The sequence below is a fragment of the Falco punctatus genome, assembly GCF_963210335.1.
Source record: "Falco punctatus genome assembly, chromosome: 3".
In the NCBI taxonomy this organism is placed as follows: domain Eukaryota; kingdom Metazoa; phylum Chordata; class Aves; order Falconiformes; family Falconidae; genus Falco; species Falco punctatus.
In genome coordinates, this window is record NC_137582.1 from 99,741,093 (window position 1) to 99,759,810 (window position 18,718).

The 18,718-nt window shown below is 42.2% G+C and overlaps 1 long non-coding RNA gene across 1 annotated transcript; it reads left to right on the top strand.

Moving 5' to 3' along the window:
* The first annotated feature begins 152 nt into the window (after positions 1-152).
* Positions 153-9,773, top strand: LOC308061451. Its single transcript, XR_013927232.1, has 2 exons — positions 153-427; positions 663-9,773. It is a non-coding gene; the product is annotated as an uncharacterized lncRNA (long non-coding RNA).
* Positions 9,774-18,718: the final 8,945 nt, after the last annotated feature.

The window sequence follows — 18,718 nt, forward strand, 5'->3', positions numbered from 1 at the left end:
CTAACTTTTCTCATCTCCTTTTCCAAAACCTAAATGTGTCCAACAGAACAGATTCCTTCGTATTAGTTTCCAAACTCAAAATGTATTCTCATCCTTTATTTATTTCCTTTTAAACAGCTATTAATCCAGGAGGAGTATTCTTTACTTTTCTGTGATTATTTTATTTCTGTGGGTGTGAAACCTTATCCCCAATAATTTGGAAGTACAAATATACTTTCTTGACAGGATCACCCTTAGTGTTCAGAGAACTCTGATGGATTTGTGATGTATAACTTCTGTACAGTGGCTATAGTTTCCCCATTATATCGTAGCTACCTGGATATCTGCTAATTTCACTGTTTGCTGTACAGTTTCTACTGGTTTGCATGTGGAAGTGAGTGACACCCTGTGAGTCTTTGACCATGCCTGATTAATGTGATTCCCTACGGTGAGTGTTACTCTTTAGTGGAAGGTTTTCTTTTAGAATTTAAAGAGTAGGAGACGATTCACTGGACAATGTGGAGAAGTCACAAAGACAGTCATTTAGGAGTTAGGAACTACAAGAATGAAGGTTGCCAGTGTGGCACCCAAGCACAGCGTAGTAATGTTGTAAGACATCTAGTATGATGTCATCAATAGAAATGTTAGCTTGCCACTAAAATGTTCCTTTTATCTTTGCACAGGTGTTTTAAACTCTGCCCTTGCCAACACTAATTTTGGAAGAATCCAGAGAAGATTGGAAAATGGGGGAGAGGAACCAAAAATTTGATTCCACAGTTAAATGATGATGTGGAAGTGCCCATAAGGTATCTTATATCTGTGAATGAAAGTCACCAGAGATAAGCTGGAAATTACTCCTGTGCAGCTTCTTTTTTTCAAATCCTGATTCCTTTTGACATTGGAAACTCAGGCATAGGGACCATGGTGGCCTGTGGATGAACTGCAGGTCTAGAAGATACACAGTGTTGCAAGAAACAAAACTGAGCAACTGAGGGAAAGGGGTTGGGTGTTATTTTTACGAGGTAACATCAGTACAAGGGCTGTAAAGTTGTAGCACTGATGGCCTTCATTATCAAAAGAGAATGTTACCTGCTGAAGGAGACTTCAGAGATCATGAAATAATGATATTTTCAAATAATAGTAAATTAGAATCAGATTTATTGATGCAAAATTAAAGCAACAGAAGAAAATTAATAGCAGTTTACATATACTTTATAGTTCGTGATTCATTCTAACAACTTGAGACCTTTTGTGTCTAGGCTTGGGATAATTTTGCAGCCTAGTTTCTTTTCCTGCTGCTGAGAGGGATCTCTTGACTTTAATAAAACCAGTGGTTGTAAAGCAGTCACATGTAAATATAGGATTCTTTTTTCCATTTACTAGTGAATTGAAAAGAAGATGGTTTATATCAGATCTTTTTGTGAGCTCTACTACTTTTCATTAGGAACTTTTTAAGATGCAGGAGACTGTAATACGGGTGGAAAGTAAAAACCTGGAAGGGCATTTTCAAAATGAGATATTGCCAAAATTGAAGTTTAGTGAGAATTACTCCGAACTAATGTGGAAAAGGTAAAGGTCCAAGAAAATAGTTCAGGATCCAGGCAGTAACTGTTGGACATGTAGAGATTTCAGTTCAACTACATTTTAAGGAGATCGGGAGAGGTGTTTTATAAAGAATACAGAAGATGTCCAGGAGTTTTGAAATAATGCTTTATATTTTAAAACTATTTAAATAATCATGTTTGTGTTTTTAAGAAAGGATTTGCAGAAAAGTCATGTAAAGGCAAATCGTAGTGCATGAAAGTTTTTGATATTAACGTTCTTTCAAAATTCCAAGCTGAAGTTTATAGGAGCCATCAGTGTATCACGTATAACTCTTCCTACCTGTGTCAAATGAAAGCAGAACACAAAGACAGTGTAATACAGCATGACTTCTCAGCTGCTTTGCGTTGTACTTCACTGGCAACGTTGTTTTTTTTAGTATCATCCCAGTCTTCACAGTGCAAGTACCTTAGAGTTTGTTCTCTGCTACCATCTACAGGGGAAACTGTACAACACAGAGAAATGTCATTTTAACTTTGCCAGAAAGTTACAGAAATAATTCCAATTCCTTATACCGTAATTTTTTCCCAGAAATCCTTTTTGCAGTAAATATAATAGGTAGGGAAAAAAAGATGTTGAAGCCAGTTAAGACTTACAGTTAGCAGAAAGCTATTCTAGTGCTTTTAAAGCTGTAGGTGTAACATAATTTTATATAAAGAAAAATTAAATTTGTATGAGCAAACAAGCCCTTTCAAATGTAGTTAAAAGTCTCATGGAAAAGATTAAATTGCACTTCAGGAATGATTCAGTCCTGGTGCATGGATTTAGAGAGCCAAGATCTACAAAGTTTTTTGTCCACCAGTGCTATCAAATAACACTGTTGGCTAAACTCACTGTTCTGCAACAGGTATAACCTGGATAAGATACCTGGTAACACTAGCGCTAACTGAACACTTTGTCCTACCCTACGCTCTGAAAGAGGTCTAATTGTGTGTGCTACTATTCTAGTTGTGGACAGTCATGACTCTTTTCAAATAATGCCCAAAGGAAAAAAAAGAAATTAGGGACAAGTGTGGTTTAAAGCTGATGAGTGTTTTTTAAGATGACCGATGTATTAATTATGTAACTACAAAAAATTCTGGATTGTAAAGATTTTCTAATAGATTTGTTTCATACAAATGGCCTTCTTTTACTTTAAATTGGTACTTCATTACTCTAATAGAGTGAATACCTGTAGAGATCAGGTCAACACATGCTCACTTAACATCTCATCCAGGCTCTCACTGGCTCTTGTTTTGATTACTGACACATTTTTTTCCTGCAGCATTGGTAAATTTACCCTTGTCCCAACAGAACGCCACTGCAAAGTGTATTTCCCAAATTCACCTCTTTGAACATGTCGCTCCTGGTTTTGCATATTCTGTTTTGCTCCGTCTGGTGTCATTCTTCCTTTTCTAGGTTCCCGTTGTCTATCCATCCACCCCAAGACAAGCGTTAGCCCTTATGTCAGACTTTCAAACAGGCACTGCTGCATTTTCTTCTGAACTTGCCCTTTTACAATTAGGAGTTGACCCCAATAAAAACACAAGATTAATATACTATCCTCTTTTTAATTACTTCTTTAAACTTTTTTTCTTATTGTTTCAAGGGGGGAAAACTCTTTTCTACTGAAAGCTTGTCAACAGAGAGTTGTTGTGCTGAGATCACAGCGTAGTCGCTGATTAGTGCTGTCTTATTGTTTCCTTGGCCTCCTACGCCAGCTGGTCGATATCCAGCTTTGAATTCTGCCTCCTACTTAGATCAATTAGCCCCTTCAGCCGGGGCTGCGTGCGTTATTCTGGGCTTGTGTAACATCCAGCAAAATAGGGTCTTCCTCTATGAACACAGCTGCTTGGCACGGTGATAATAAACACAATAAACATATTACTGCTGTGATTATTATTATGAGTATCATATTTTACACACGGGGGAAAGGCCTGAATTCAATGCCCAGTAAGCTCCACCAGAAAGAACATGACCCAGTTAACCATGAGACCTTTAGGTGGATTTTCATCGCTGGCAAAGGCAGGACCCCTGCTGGCTGATCTGTAAAACATTGATTTTTTTTATTTTTTTTTTTTAAGGGCAGCCACTTAACAAACCCTCTCAGGTGGGTCTGTTCCTGTCACTGCCTCAAGCCAGGATCATCAAAGAAAGGCTGTGGATACTACAAGGAAGAGAAACTGAGACCTCTTGTCAATCACATCTGTCAGCAGATATTTTATACACCTATGGTGAATATTGGCACAGCTGGTTGTCCTGTAAGTGCAAGGCTCCTTTTGTAGGAAAAAGGAGACCGGGTTAAGGAAAAATTTAGATGAAATTGAGCATTGTCTGCTTTAGCAGCTGCTCAGAAAGAGTACCATGCCTACAGTATTAAGTGACTGTATGTGAACAAATTCCAGGTTTCTTACCAGTGCAGAAAAATATAAAGTAATCATCTACCCTACCTTAAAGCTGGGTGTCCAAATGAGTGTTTAGTTTGATTAGTGGTCCAATGAAACCAACCTTATAACACAGCATGCATTTCCCACAAGGCTAAAATGGTGCAGATGCATAAAAACCTGGGCCTGCAAGTGCCATTGGAACAGTGCAACGGGAGAGTACACAAAGATTATTGCACTGAGGGGCTTGATGTTATCTGGATAACATGGTTGCATGTATTGAAAAGATGTTTGAATATTACCCTGTCTGCCTCAGGCCTGCCTTTTAGCTCCACTTTCAAAAGTCAGCTCCCTTACTGCTTGCAACAAGCCCTTTGCCCAAGCTGGCAGAAATGTGATGAGCTGGACTTTGCTGGATGTTTTTCACTGCACATTTTACAGAAATGGATTGATTGGCAGTGATGCAGTCTGCTAGATTAAGTCAAACGTTAATGAGTTTCAGCAACTATTGTCTTGTTCAGGTGATGACTCTGTTAAATACTTTGGGGAATTTTAAAGTCCCATGTGAAAAAAGTCTTGGAAATCGCTGATATAGCTGAAAGTTCCACTCATGCATTGCTGCAGCGGAGATTCACTGGCTATAAGGCCAGAAGTGACCCTGGTGGTCACCAAGTCTGAACTAGTGGGAAAGTACGATGTATGAAGCTTCATTTTAGAAGGATTCAACTTTCCTTTAGTTTTCCCACTTTAGCTTTCTTTCCTCTAAATCAGTTTTAGACTTCATTCAAAGAATATGTATGCATTTTTGGCGCTTAATCTCTAACTATGCTATAAGATGCTTTCCTTACATTTGAGGCAAAGTTTTTCTTAGTTTCTCAGTTTGTTTTATGTATTTTACACATATCTGTGTCAGTGAGAAGCTGTTGAATTTCACTACAAAAAAATCTTATCTGACTTTGTACTGTAGAGGTGGCGAAGGTATCATGGACACCTGAACTCTCAGAAACCCATTTGGTACACATAGTAATGGAGTTTGTCTCAGCAGAGAAAATCAAAAAATTCAGGCGTTAAAGATTAAAAAAAAATAAAAATCCACTCTGATGAGGTAACATAAGCTTTTTGTAACAATTATATTTTGCTTGGACTAGAACCTAACTTTAAGAGAGGCAGGGACTCTAGCTTTTGAATTGCAAGGGAGAGAGAAGAGTTACAATCCTAGCAAAATTATTCTAATGGATAATTGCCCTGAGAGACGGAGAGAGGAGAGAAAATGTAGAGGAAGGCCTGACCCTCCTGTCACGAACAGGTAAAATAAGAGTTACAACTTCTTAATTTTTGTAACCAAAACCCTGACTTAATCTTTAAATCAGAAACCAACTCTGTTATTAACTTATTAAAAAGGAAACTCCAAATTAAAGTCACCAACCTAAAAATCTTAAATAACACAAGTACCTTCCCCGTATCATTTTCTCACACGGGCAGTACCTGACATTAACAGAAGGGTGCTGCAGCTGGTGATCTGTACCCCAGGATGGGAAGATGGGTGGTCCCTGCAACCCTCTCTTTAGGTAGGTTGCAGACCCCTCTGTAATGATAACTTTCAGAACCTTTTTCCTTGCTTTCCTTCAGTGTCATTTCTGAGGTGCAATTAGACCTGCTCCAGAGCCTCAGTTAGTTGATGGGGGTCTGCTCTTTCCAGTTGGTTCCATAGGAATATTTTCTTTCCTCTATCCCACTATTAGAATCCCTGGTCCAGTACAGGCTTTCTTCATATGAGGTCTTTGCTTCTGTCACTACCCAGGCAAGACAGCTTCTTCTGAAGTATATGACCCAATTACTGTGCTGACAGATGGGCCAGTGTGCAATGCACTTGCCAGCTGACTGCTTGCAAACATGTTTTTAAACCAATGTCATCATAATTTGCTACATAGGAACTGACAAATTGCATTCTACTTGACAGAGTATGATCCGGATCTGCTGTAGCGACAGCCTCCCATACTGTTAATGAAAGATCTCCTTTTCCATCCCATGCATAGCCAAGGTTGGCAATAAGGGTGATTGCTATTACACAGTTATTGAACTCCTGTAGTTTTCATTGAAGCCTGCTGCTTGTCTGAGTTATCTATAAGAAGGCACTTAGGCTTCTGATCTAACCTGAATTTATCTTCTCTAGCTAGGCTGCAGGTACGGCCTACCCACTGCTGCTCTAGCTCACGGCTGCGTGCCACTGCGGGCGACATGTATTCTAGCTTTTCTCGATTTGAGGTTTTCTCAAATGCCACTACTGATGTTAGGGGCCTGGCCTGAGATTTTAGGGACAGCTCCCTGATGTCTAGAAGCCAAGTGGTGTAATGATTTTGGTTTAAATTTAAACCTCAGAGGATTGCAGTTTAGGTTTATCATGTAAACAGAGGGATGCATCCAAGTGCTGTTTGTCTTGAGAAAGACGAGTGGTTCCACCTCCCCTGCTCCACTGTGTCTACCAACGGGAAGCATCTTCTCCACAAGCAGGCTGTGGAACCAGTGAAATGAAGAGGTAGTGGGACAGTGTCTGAAAAAGAGCCACACTCCTGACTCCAGTCCCAGGCCCCCATGTACGCAGGCAGAGCCCTCTCCTCAACCACTGCAGGGGAGCTTATTCAGTCACTGTGCTGTCATGGCCTGACTCTTCCCACAAGTCACTCCGGCTCTTGCGATGTGCAGAAGAAAATTATAGGGTGCAATAGAGGATTAATACTGCCAAAAGTACATTAACTCTGAGTGTCCCTGCTCAGCAGTCCCTGCTTCCCCTTTCCACTGGGTTTGCCAGCTTTTCCATGTGGCCCTGCATTGTAGATTTGACACTGGGGGAGGGAAGGAAAAGCCAGGCTGTTTGTCCTCTCTGCATTAGCAAACCATACCTTTGCACAATTATCTTACATCCTGCAAGGTTTTTCTGGGCATGGGAATGGAATGGCAGGTTGGTAACAGCATCCCAGAGTTTTACATTAGACTTTTGGAAGGCTAAAACTAGCCTGTGCCGTACAGGATGGTAAAACATGACCTAATGTTGCAATTCCCGTGCTAATTTGCCTCTGCCTTTTTCAGCTTGGATCAGGTGTACAGGTAATTAAGACCTGACTGCTTGCTCAAACTGTTCCTTTGCTTTCTCACACATGCTGGTATCACAAAATAAAAAACTTCTATCACAAAGTCCGTATTTGTTGCCTTAAGATCTCTGCAGATATAGCATCTATCTTCATTTTTGGATATGACAAAGAGTGCCAAACACACAGATAATCCTGATATTCTTAAAGGAGATAATGGAAAGAAAACAAGAAAATGAAAACAACTGAATAATTAAAAAATTTGTTGTGATGTAAAGTTATTCCAGCTCACTAAGGATTCTGAACAAGTTGTGGATCCAAAAATCTCACTGTTCCTAAAAGCAGAGTCCTTTCAGTAGGTACTAACTCTCTGTTGCATAACATACTCATTGCCATCTGCAAATTGAAATACTGGCAGGAATATTCCTTGTAGATAAACAAACCTGAGGCTGTCCCGTGCAGCAGTGAATAGCTTTCAAGTTTCTGGCACCATCTTCGGGGTTCCTCAGCCTGGGGGCTGAGTGCAAGAAAAACCCGGCTACTGCTTCATAGTTATAAGGCAATGCCAGCAATTATTTCCTAAGTACATGGCTGTACTTGAAGTGTGTTTGGCTTACATTTTACACAGTGCAAAGTTCTGTAACTTGGGAGATAGCCTACATTACTGCTGAAAAGTAAAACCAAATAGCTTTTAGCACTTGAAGTTAATTTCTGAACTCAAGATTGTCAACAGGAAAAGCAAGAAACTACAGACTTGAAAATACTTATTACTTCAAGCAAATATTTCAAGAGCATATTTAACAGCTAAAGTATAAAGAGGAAAGTCTATTGCAAATAGTTAGAAGTGAATGCTGAGTATTATACATGGTCAGGAGTATAACAGCAGAAACTTCTAGATGGTTAGCAGGCATGCTGAGTAGCAAATAATTGACCAGCTGGGCTAATAACAAATAGAAATAGATTAGCTGTTTTTTTAAAAAGCTGTGCTATTTGTTTATTTTTACTCTATAAACTATGTGTATGTCTTTGGCCTAAGGAAAGTTGAGAACCTTGAACTTTGTGGAGGGCTCTTCTCTCCGTTTGATATATTGGAACAGATGAGAATAAGTTTTAACTTCTGCTTTACTCCAGACTTACAATCAGACTTTACTCCAGATTTAAAACCAGTCACATCAGCTGCTACTTAGGTTAAACTGGGGGTGGTGGGGTGTTTCTCTCTAATACATTGCTTTTTAGAATTAGGTGAATATAACAGACTTTGGTGAGAATACAGAATTGGCCAGGCAAAAGCTTCTCCACAATACTATCTGCATTTTCAAAGACTATTTTCATTGCCAGATAGCTCCGTTTTGACATTGTCCCCTTGTAGTTCACAGTGATACTGGCTCAGGACATTCCTTTATCAAGGCTTCTCTGGTCTTGAGAAACCACTCCATACTCACAGACATCTGTCCCAAAGAATGTCTAAATGTCTAAATGTCATCACTGAGCATCTGATTTGTAGCAGCTCCTTAAATATACGCTGAATAATTTATTTTTGAAGACAAGATCCTATGTTAACAACAAAATGGACCATATTCAAAGACACATTTAATAAATGGAAAATGGATGAAGAGAGAGCAACCCGATGACAAATAAAAAATAATTAAATAAATAGTAGGAAAGAAAGGTCAATGAATTGCTGTTGACAGGAAGATACTTTTGCAGGGCCTTGTTAGTCTGACATATGTATGATATTTATGTTTACTACTAAATGAAGATAGTAAAATTTTTCAAGGCCGTAAATATCACTTCCCATAACATTTGTGGATGACACAGATTTGCCTGATTAGAGTAACTTGAGCGGACAGGGCAACTTGTACAGCGTGGTCCGAGTAATTCTGGGATGACCTGGACCTTTTCAAACAAACTGTAGCAAAACATCAAATTGCACAAGAAAGAGAAGGCGCTGCCTCCGACGGGGGAGACTGTAGGCTGGACAGCAGTGACTCTGCAAGGGCTGCAGGAGACAGGAGCTGAACCAACTCTCCAAGTGCGATGCTGAGAATTGGCACGGCTTGGAAAATAACGCAGAGGGAAGTGGTTGGAAGGAGGGAGCTGAGGACTGAGGCTACGCTAGAAGCCTACATAACTGCCTTAGCTGTACTTATTTAAAAGGATATTGAAAATGGGTGTTGATACAGAAGAGAGCAGCAGTATTTGTTACAGAGCTTTAGAAAATGCGTTATGAACAGACACCTGAAAAACAGTCTGCTATAAGAAAAATCAGGTTTGATTACAGTGTATAAGTATCTTCCAAAGAAGGAGGTACTGAATGGCTGTAGGCTAACGGAAAAAAAAATTAAAATAACAGTCAGTGATTGGAAAATGGAGCTATGTACTTCAAAACGGGCAGTAACCTCAAATGACTTAAAAGGAATACATTCTCAAAACAAGTGGGGAACATTCCATCTCTTTTGGTATTAAAATCAAGTTTTAATTTCTTTCCAGGAGCTGCAGTTTAGCAGTCTAAAAAGCACAGGTCACTGGGTGAACTAGTAGGATATACCAGTGACATTTAGGAGTCTGTAACATCCCCTCCAAAAGAGGGTGGCCACATTTGAGTGGTTTACCAGGAACGGTCCTGGGCCCACAGCGACTCCTGAACTATGCCCAGAACTGTTTCGGGACAAAACCATGCCAGCAACTGCTCTGATAATTTTGAAATTAAAATTAAAATAAATAAAATAAAATAAAATAAAATCCATGTCCAGAAGTGTTCCCTGATGCTCTTTAATTTCTCAGTAAGCACCTAAGTCTCTGGACAAATAACCTCACTTACGATTTTTCTTCTAGGCTTGTGTATTTCACTTTTTCTTGCAGAAAAAAAGCACAATTTTTGTAAAAAAAAATATTTAAATTTAATAAAATTTTAAAATAAATAAAATATTAAATAAAGGCCATTTAAAAAATTCAGACCTAGAGGAATCAAGGTGCAACACCTCATGGTTCAATAACACACAAAAAATCAGCTCTTCCTCAGCAAAACTAAGTGAGACAAAACTCAGGGGAAAGAATTGCTCATTGGAAATTTTACGGGTGCAGCACACTGCTTGAGCCTGCCACCCACTGCGGGCAGGGCAGCGCAGGGCAGGGAGGGCACGGAGGGCAGGGCAAGGATGGCCATGGGTAAGGCGAGGCAAGGCAGGGCAATGCGGTGCAGAGCAGGGCAAGGCAAGGGAGGGGAAGGCAGGGCAGGGCAGGGGAGAGCAAGGATGGGCAGGGAAGGGGGGAGCAGGGCAGGGTAAGGCAGGGCAGGGCAGGAGGGCCAAGCAGGACAGGGCAAGGCAAGGCAGGATGGGAGGGCAAGGCAGGGCAGGGGAGGGAGGGCAAGGCAGGGCAAAGCAAGGGCAGGGCCGGGTCAGGCAGGGCAGGGCAGGGCAGGGCAGGGCAGGGCAGGGCAGGGCACGGAAAGGAAGGGAAGGGAAGGGAAGGGAAGGGAAGGGAAGGGAAGGGAAGGGAAGGGAAGGGAAGGGAAGGGAAGGGAAGGGAAGGGAAGGGAAGGGAAGGGAAGGGAAGGGAAGGGAAGGGAAGGGAAGGAAAGGAAAGGAAAGGAAAGGAAAGGAAAGGAAAGGAAAGGAAAGGAAAGGAAAGGAAAGGAAAGGAAAGGAAAGGAAAGGAAAGGAAAGGAAAGGAAAGGAAAGGAAAGGGAGAAGGAAAGGAAAGGGAGAAGGAAAGGAAAGGGAGAAGGAAAGGAAAGGGAGAAGGAAAGGAAAGGGAGAAGGAAAGGAAAGGGAGAAGGAAAGGAAAGAAGAAAAAGAAGGAGAAAAGAAAACCCACCTCCCTTTTCAACACCTTCCAACCTTTGCTTTCTAAATGTACCCTGCTCAGATGGTTAATGTTGCATATGTGGTGCCAAAAGATCTCAAGATATGCATCATCTGAACCTAAATTGGTCTTGTTGGAACAAAAGATGAGGAAACGTCAAAACTGAAAAACAGAGGACAATTTTTGTTCCTTAGCCTGCAGCCCATTCCCTGCCTGTTAACAGCAGGGTTACTTCTGCTATTCCTTTCATTTACATCCCAATTTAAACTGTTAATGCTTGTACATCAATTTGATGCAACCAGTCAACTCTGTATGAAGGGTAATTTCATTTTAACATTGTCGGAGACTATCTTTGGGTGCCTGGGAGTGAGCAGGTGCATTAGCAGTTTTAAGTTGTTATAATTTCAGTGAGCACAAGAAGACGCTTTTTAAACAGACAGCCCTGCTTTAGACAAAGAGCCTCAAAGGCAGTCAGAATCAAGCTGTATTGCTCAGTGTTGACTTTATTAACGTACTCTCTTGGCATTCCTGTGAAATCGGTATTCACTGAATTGCTCACTGTCCTCATACTTGTACTAGCACAGCTGATTTTTTTTAACCTTAAATCACAACCAGGCTAAATGGACACCACCAAGTAAACCTAGCTATTAAAAAAGCTTGACTGCACATAGTTATTAGGTTTGTAACTATTTTCTCAGTAGCAATCCTTGCCTTCCTAAAGTACACAATAATTTAAAATGATCGTAAACTGGCAGTAAGTGGAAAGGAATTCTGAGCAACAATTGAGAAGCCTTGAATATGTGTCTGTTCATTCATTCTTTTTCAGGGGTTTTTAGGTATCTGAGTAGGGCTTTATAAATTGGAAGAGAGGAGAGAGTTGTCAGTGAATTGAGGAAGTGTGTACAGGTAAGGTTATGGCCAGTGCATCTGGAAGAAAAACAAAACCTACAGTTTGTTATTGGGGAGCTGATAATTAGGGGCTTGCTCTTTCTATCTGTCATGACACTTCCACTTCAAGGTCACATCTGACTTGATCTAGTCAGGTTTCTAGCAGGAGACTGACCTGCATAACTGCCACAGGCCCTGGAAGCCGCCTCTGCTTCTGCAGCTCTCTGCTAAGTTAACGCCAGTATCCTCCATCAGTAGTGTGTGAACCTGTCAAGTATATGCACATGATGCTTGGCTCTTTGTTCTGCAGTGTGGCACCCTTTCAGCAGCTTCTGGGAGTCCTTAGATCAAGAAAACAATCTTCAGGCAGCACATTTTATAACACTTCTCAGGCTTTTTGTGTATTTCAGTAGTGCTGCCTCATTGGGTAAATCAGGAGTATGCAATTATCCTGTTGGTTTTCCTGCCCTTCACCTCAAAAAGATTTCTTGTATCTCTCAGAGATTGTGTATTTACCCTTGGTGTTCCCTGGAAGGCAAAGAGACATAACATTTGATACAACACTGATGAAGTTCTTGACTAGTTTGTGAAGATCTCCCTAATCTCAGTGCAACAGTCTCCAAAGTTTCCAAGCTCCTAAGGTTTCCCATCTGTCTCACAAGCTTAGAAATGGCATACGCATGATGCAAAATCAGATGAATGTGAGATCTGAAGAAATCTGCTGTTTCCCAACTGATTTGCTGCCATATATTTCCCAGAAAGACAAGATCTTCCCAGATAAGTCAGTCAAAAAAGTGTCCAAAGGACCAAAACAAGAACGCATTTATACCCCAGTACAGCTAATTCAACTTGTATCATACATTTTTCTGAAATTGAAATGCTAAATTGTTTATGAAAAACAGAGCACAAGCCTCTATTTTCTGTTCTGCTAAGTTTAGAATGTAAATGAGACGTGTATTATCTTTCTTCTCATTATAATAAGAAAGATATTTTACACAAAATTAAAAAGAAAAGAGCTAGAATCAGAAAAGCATTTGCCTTCTGTTCACCTTGATAAATAATAATATGCTATGCAAGTATATGCTTCTTTCAACAGCTACCCTCTTTAGTCTCAGAATATTGATGTCTGGCTAATGAGGATTTTCATGGACTTGAATCTCTGTTTTTGTAAAAGATGCATACCAAGACTGATCATTTTGAGAACGGAATCCTAAAATCTTTATGCATGACCAGATTGTGTTCAAACCTGGGGACACATTGGGACCAGAAAACCTGACAAGAGGTTTTCCTTGCAGGTGAGGACTGCATCACGGGAGACACCATTCCCTACTAGAAGTACAGAGCAATTTACATTAGTGTGTTATCTCAGAACTGCCCATTCCACAAGCTTCATCATTTTCTAAGCCTTTGAATGCCACATCACAGCACCCCTACTTTTGCACATGGAAGTTCTCCAGAGGAAGGGAGAAAGATTTGCTCATCTTTGTGATATTACTCAAGACTCTTTCCCTTCTCACCACTATCATTCACAACCTCAACAGCCAACTATTCTAATATTTATAATCGTCATCCTTGCAATTGCACCCATGGAGGGCAATGACACTTGGTTATAAAGAGATTATTTGTATTTTAAAGAGATAAAGACTGGTGAGATCAAAGCCAAGTCAATGAAGTTGTGACAGAAAATAGCATGGTTGGTGGGAGGAAGTTCTGAGAAAAGCCAAACTAAGTAAATAACAAGAAAAGCAGGCAAATAGGAATTTGCCAAGGATAGGTATGCATGAAAACTGAAATCAAAAGACTGATCAGTGGCTGCTCCTGTAGATGTTTGTCCCCACTGCATCTGCAGCTGGTTCTTCCCTCGAGTTTGGGCCAGATGGTACCACCCCTACACACACATTTTACGGAGAAGAGTCCTGGGGAGTGGGGCAATGCCAGCTAGGCTCTGCTTCATCAGCTTTTACTGCCAGGTCTGAGGAAACTTGGATCTGCAGCTGTACTCCAACAAACCGCGCACAGCCCAGAGCCACAGCAGCAAGGGAAAGCATCAAGCCTGTTCAGATCCTTTCTGCAGCCAGCATGGTACAGACACAACTGCTGGAACATGCAGTGCTGAGCGGTTTGTCCAGCTGTGGGTCACCCAAGAGGGGACCTGTGGGGGCTGCTGTGCCAATGGCGCAGAAGCTGAAAGGCCAAAGCTGCTTGCTGAAGATCTCACCGGTGGAAGGTGAGATCTCGGTTGCAATTTTCTCTTTGACCACCAGACTCCACTGTGCTGCCTGGGATGTAGGGGCAGCCAGGTCTCCACTGACCTCAGGGCTCCCACAGTCCCACCTTGGAAAGCAGGAGTGGTAAGGAAGACCCAGAGGAATGGGAAGTAGTGTGGATCACCTGCTATGTAGAGATGGATGAGGAAGTATTGAAACGTGGCAAAACAGCAAAAATTCCACTGACCTCATTAACTGAACTCCTGCAAAGCACAATGAAGAAAAAACCTGGAGTTTCCTGAACTCTTGGAGCTGGTGGCATCTCAGCCCCCTTTTTTCCAGGTGCTTGGATCATCCCTGCCTCCATGTTGTCCCCTCCCTCGTGTTGGCACAAAAAATTTCTGTGCAGCTCTGCGGTGAAACGGATCAGGAACCAATACAAGCCGAGAGTAACCCAGCCCAAGTAATAGTTGGCTCTGACTCAGATCAGTTCCCCAGCCACAAGCAATGGGAGGGGTGGCACAGCGACAGGAACAAGTGATAAGTGAAAGGCAGGACGGCTGCTTCTGGTGGCAGTGAGAACTTCTGCCTGCTCAAGCTGTGCATGCAACTACAGCCTAAGAGCGGAGGCTCTTGAGGTCAGTGCTTAAGACTGAATCAGCTGTAGGGTGATGTTGGAGCAATGTTGGCTTGCTCTTCCTGTACCCCATGTTCCTGTGTTCTCCAAAAGGTACATGATTTGAAAGCAGTGGGCAGAGCAGAAGGCCACAAGCCAGAAAACAGGAATTCCCCAAATGTCTTCATGAGCATCATGCTCTGTTAGCACCTAGCTTCTGACAGGGAAGGCAGAAAATAGTCCCACAGGAGCAGCTCTGACCACGTTTGGAAATCCTGTGCTCTTGCTAACTTGGTTTCCACTGTAGTCTAAATAGAATGGGTTTCTGAAGCCTTTATATGCTGAAATAATATTCAATTGAAAGTATTATTATTTGTTGTAAATACTCCCAATGCTGCCAAAATGCATGTCTCTCAGTTACACTCCTGTGATGATGAAGTACAAGATTTTGGAAAAGCTGCCAGGTATTGGAGAAGTAAAGCCATATTCCTCCAAAAGCTATATTGACAAAAAAATTCAAGCAAAATAAAAATGCTAACTGATGTTATATCCAGGCATACTAAAGAGGAAGATAAGGATGAATATAACTCTACTTAGAAACCCACTGTGAGTTTATAAATCCAAAGTGGACCTATGAAAAAAAAAAGATAAATAAAAAGCACAGTAAAGAAATGCCTCTTCACAAGGCACAGAAAAATCTATGATCTCAAAGCAAATTTTATAAAGATTCTTGATGCAACAAGAGTTCATGAAATCTTAGGGAAGTTTGAAAGTGAAAGAGAAGAAAAGAATTTCCATCTCCAAAAGGGGTAACAACTATACCTATCAAACCACAGATAATAGGAATGATGAAAAAAATCAGAACAAAGCTTGTAATTTTGGTAGCACGGTATAACTTGTGCAACTCTGTACCTTTCTAAAAGAAAAAGATGTTGGTTTTCTGGTTAATAAATAATAAATCTAACCATTTTGCCAAAGCCTGTAAATAAAGAGTCCGTTCCAAAAGTCAGCACATTATGAGAAACAGCCTCAGCACATAGACTCTTTAGGCAAGCATTCAAAAAAAGTAAATACAGCATGCAATTTATCTGATCTGGACGAGCGTGGAAAGAAAACCGAACAAACCTGGATTGAATTAAGACATTCCACTAGTATAACTTTCCTACAAGTTCCCTAGTTAAAGAAGGATAAAGGAGACCTTGTGTACACAGAGATGAAGATATTCTAGCTACAGAAGAGACAGTGCCCTAATAAAGGAGCCCTGCTCCTGTCTCCTGTAATAGGAGGCTATTTTGAGCTGGATTGATGGAGGGGACTCTGCGGTGCCTGTCTTGTAGGCCCTGAGCCAGGGAAGGAAACAGTTCCCCGGCCACTCAGCCATGGATGCTCTTCCTCCCTCTGCCACCCGCCCGCCCTCGTCCCCAGCCCCGGCTCCCACCACGCAGCTGCACGCTCAGCAGCTGTTCCTGCGCCGCCCAGGGAAACCTACGGGTCTGAACCAAACACCCCAGCTCTTCCCGTGCAGGGCATGAAGAGAAACAGGCACCCAAGACTGAGAGCTGGCCTTCCACCCCCAAAGAAGAGCCCCCAGATGAGCGGGAAGCTTCAGAAGAGTCCTTACTCTGCCTTCTCACAGCGAGTTACTTACTGAGCAGAAGCTGAAATTTCTTTTCCTTGTTTGCCCGCAAGGGATATCAGAGGCATGGGTTCAAATTTGTCTCCCGCCTGCTTTGGAAAGTGGGTTTGAACAAGTATCTCTGTCCTAGGATGGTGGGTGGGCTGTGGGCACTCCCTAATCGAGCTGTTCCACTGCCAGCCGGACCACCGTCAGCACAGCCCCTCAGCAGGTGACTTCAGGTGACTGAACCGGAGACCTGAATTGCACCCCTTGCCCCAGTGAAGAAAAGGAGAGAAAACTCCAGAAGATGAAATTGAAACAGATTCCTATCAGAATGCCCTGAAACTGCCTCTCAGACAAAAAGTCCCTAAATAACTTGAAAAAGAAAACCTTGAAGATAAAAATACACAACAGTGAACAAAACATATATTATCAATACTACGTACCTGACCTTAATAACCCCTTGAAGCCGGTTCTTCCGAAGCAAAGAGCATGCGATGCTCAGGACCCACGTGGGCAGCTGCCCCGCAGACCCCTGCACGCTCCAGAGGCCGGGGCTGCGGCAAAGCGATCCCTGCTGGGTGTGGAGTCTCTTCACAGACATTTAGGCTTGATTGTTACAAAGGGGTTGTTTGGTGTTTTGGAAGGCAATCGGTTCAGTTATACAAAAGCTGAAAGAGTTTAAAGATTGAAGGTCTGAGTAGTAGACTTAAGGGGGTTAGATGGCTTGAGAGCACCTTTATTTTGGGTTGCTTTCTATTTTAAATAGCACTTGATCAAGATGAAGGAGGTTGCAGATGATTGCTGGGTGAGGACAGGGTGCAGGAGGCTACTATGGACATTAACTATGTAAAGTTGGGCCGAATTGATAAAAGAGATTGGAACTGGCTGTAGAGGAACAGATCCCGTGTCTCTTCTGCCTCCTAGGGACATGCCTTGCACTGGGCCACGTTCTCAGAGGGTGAGAACTGCAAGGTGTGCTGTAAACCCACAAAGAGCAAGGCAGAAAGTTGCAGCAGAAGGACCGTCGTCTAGTGAGTAGCCAATCCCCTAATCCTGCAATACACAGACACTTAAAGTCACCTTGTGATAACTAGCCTGCATAAGGTCAAGTATACGTCTCTGTCTTTCCATGATAGGGGTGTAGCGCCCTTCCAGCTCCTCAAGCAGATAGGCACATGATGTTCCTCACTAAAATCCTCCCCAAAGCAGCACTGTGCTGACATACAGAATTTACAATGCCTGCGTGATTTTTGTTGTATTTTTGTAAATAATATTTGCTGCAAATCAAAATGATATGTTTACCAAAGTATGTAGGGAGCGAAATATAGAAATGGAAGACATTAACAAGTTTATAGATATATACAGGAAGCTGCTTTGACATAAATACATGACTACATGCAAAGAATTGAGATTCTCATGGAATATCAACAGACTGTGATGACCTTGACAACAGTTAAAAAAAATAAATCATTAACCCTGAAAAATAAACTCATATGACCCAAGCAATCCTTTCTCCACTACAAAGCTCTTTTGATAACTAGGATTGATGGGTGTTACACAGATATAATGAGGAGATGCTACCAAATGATGCTGTGTTACCGTATGCTCTAGTTGGGTGGTCTACTGTTTCCCTGAAACCACTGAAATAGGAGGGATGGCTAATTGGTAAACAAGATTGTGCCCATGTCTAATTATTTTTTTACAGCCAAGTGACATTTCAAGGTTGATGCCTTTTAAAAAATAAGGGATGATAGTCCTGTAAATGTTTCCAGAAACTGTTAAGTAAATACACCCAGTAACTAGACCACGTGTTGCTCATTGCAGTCATTTCACTCCTAAATACTCAGATCACCTTCTTACTAGAAATTACAGAAAAAGGAAGTCAGTTTCGTTTGTTTAGTTTCATTTCTGTATTTTAAAATATGGTCTCTAGCCTAGAAAATATCATTATAACTGTATTGGGTTTGCGTGGCAAGGTTTTGGTAGCGGGGGGCTACAGGGGTGGTTTCTGTGAGAAGCTGCCAGAAGCTGCCCCCATGCCCAATGGAGCCCACGCCAGCGGCTCCCAGGCAGACCCACCGCTGGCCACGACCGAGCCCAACAGCGATGGTGGCAGCGCCTCAGGGATAACGCTTTTAAGAAGGGGAAAAACCCCTCTGGAATGGCAACTGCAGCTGGAGAGAAGAGTGAGACTATGTGAGAGCTGCAGACACCCAGCTCAGTGCAGGAGGAGGACACAAGGCTCTCAAAGAGCCAGAGCAGAGATTCCCTGGCAGCCCGTGGTGAAGACCATGGTGAGGCAGGCTGTCACCCTCAGCCCAAGAAGGTCCATGGGGGAGCAGTTCCCCACCTGCAGCCCACTGAGGTCCATGGGGGAGCAGATCCCCACCTGCAGCCCACTGAGGTCCATGGTGGAGCAGATCCCCACCTGCAGCCCATGGAGCCCATGGGGGAGCAGATCCCCACCTGCAGCCCATGGAGCCCATGGGGGAGCAGATCCCCACCTGCAGCCCATGGAGGATCCCACACCAGGGCAGGGGGTGCCCGAA